Source organism: Gymnodraco acuticeps, unplaced genomic scaffold (genome assembly GCF_902827175.1).
Source record: "Gymnodraco acuticeps unplaced genomic scaffold, fGymAcu1.1, whole genome shotgun sequence".
Classification (NCBI taxonomy): Eukaryota; Metazoa; Chordata; class Actinopteri; order Perciformes; family Bathydraconidae; genus Gymnodraco; species Gymnodraco acuticeps.
The window spans coordinates 5,116,892-5,118,972 of NW_022990981.1; the positions used below are offsets into that span (position 1 = coordinate 5,116,892).

The window sequence follows — 2,081 nt, forward strand, 5'->3', positions numbered from 1 at the left end:
CGTCAGTATCAGGGTTAGTCCAAATGAATCCCTTGGAGGTTCTAGTGTTCATTACCGTTTTGTCTTCTCTTTGCAATGCTTAATCGATTTGAAACCAAGTCTAACGTAGCTTAAACTTAACGTTAGCTTTCGAGCTAACACAACACATGCACGCACCTTTCTCTGTGTTTTTTTTTGTAGTGACAAATGAAGTTGGATGTTGTGGTGGTCGTGTCACTGATCTTTATGCTGCAGACCCTGCATTCCGCTATTCTCTTCTTATTACCGTCATCGACAAAATAATCCTTGAATCCAAACTTGACTATTTTTGGAGTAAAGCTAACCGCTGCCATGTTAACTGACACTCCTGCCGTCTATTGGGTTGCCAGGTTTGCGCACATGTCGCTATAATCACCCAATCACATTTAGAAAAACTAAACGTAATATCTCACTACAAAAACAAACGCAAATATTTAATTTTAAAAAGTCAAGTCCTTTCAAGTCATCTGTCTCAAGCTTAAGTCAAGTCTCAAGTCATGAATACCAAGTCAAAGTCAAGTCAAGTCTTTTATCAATGTTAGTCAAGCAAGTCTCAAGTCCAAAAATATGCGACTCGAGTCCAACTCGAGTCAAGTCATGTGACTCGAGTCCCCACCTCTGCTACTTATTGTCTTGAGTCTATGCTGCATTTCCCTCTTAAATATGCAGTGCGTTTTCTTTTTAGTCGGCTGTGGTGGAAGCATATGCACGAGCAGCAGGAAAGATGCCATATCACTGTCCCACTCTGTAAGATAGGAAAAACATATCTTTCTACTGAAAAGTGCATTTCAAAGCAATCTAACCACCTCCATGGCTTATTAGACTATGAGCTCATACCTGGACCTTCCTCTGGTGATTCATCATGATAAGCACTCCTGGCCGACTTCAGCAAACTCTGGAGAACTGGGAAGCAAGGCTCTCTTCTTCTCTTGTGATCTTCCATTTTAGGATAAGGGCGACTTTTTAAGCAGTTTATCCGCCAGTTCTGGTCCAAAGAGGAAGAAAAAAACACACAAAAAAAGACATTTATTAATTTGACACTTTTGACAATCAAACACATGCCAAGCCTAAAGCAACAAACTGCAGTTAGAGAAAACTTTTTAAATACTTACCAGTCCTTTAGTGTCCAGCAGCCTTGGAAATACTGTGAGTACAGTGTGGGACTCTTCAGCATGTGGATAATCTACTGTCTAAATTCAAAGGTCTCCTTCATCTTCTGCAGGATGATTTCTCTCTTGATGCTGTGGTTCATCAGGTTTATGTTTTCCCTACAACAATCTTCATCAAGTTGACCACCAACCAGACGCTGCCCCCTCTCTTGTCTTGGGCCACCTCCTCCTGTCTGAGATGTTGGTTCTTTGGACCCATGTTTTGTCTTCCTTTGAAAGGTTTTTAGCCGCCATGCCAGAAAGCCAGAGCTACTTTTCTGTTATAGAATGTTCCTTAAAAAAAGGACAGAGGCATATTCTTAAACACAATTTAGTAAACCCCCTTTCAAATAGTGTTTGTTTTTCTACAATAAGTTGTCTATATTTATATAAATCAAATATAGACAGAACTTATATATCCTTTTTACAAACGTTTTTGTCTTGAGTCGTCAAGCAGCATTGTACATTTCAAAAATTAAAATGATCATTAACCAATGGTGAAATATTTCTTCTATTACACAATATTACTCATCTTTAAATGAAAACTAAAACCCGGGAAACCTACCCTTCAGATTCAGCCATGCTTGCTGTAAGAAAGTTCATCTGCCTCCTCCTGCTGTCACACAGCGTCCCTGTTCCTCTGTATTCTTCAAGGACTTCTGTCCCTCCTGGTTTGGTCTGCAGGACCTACTGTATCAGATGAATAAACAACATTCATTATCATAATATGATTAACCTACATCTCTTGCTGAAGCACTCAGCAGTGGGCACTTGGGCTATCTTGACGCTTCACTGTCCAAGACTGGGCATGGACCGAGGTGATGTGCCCGAAAGTAGAAAAATGCTTTTGTATCATTGTTGTTCAAATCTTAGAAGTCCATATTTATAATGACCTCCTACCACAATCATTCATTC

The 2,081-nt window shown here is 39.8% G+C and overlaps 1 long non-coding RNA gene across 1 annotated transcript; it reads right to left on the bottom strand.

Moving 5' to 3' along the window:
* Positions 1-270: 270 nt before the first annotated feature.
* On the bottom strand, positions 271-1,835 carry LOC117559054. Its single transcript, XR_004570914.1, has 3 exons — positions 1,732-1,835; positions 1,131-1,460; positions 271-1,003 (listed from the first exon to the last, which is right to left on the bottom strand). It is a non-coding gene; the product is annotated as an uncharacterized LOC117559054 (long non-coding RNA).
* Between the last annotated feature and the right edge of the window lie 246 nt (positions 1,836-2,081).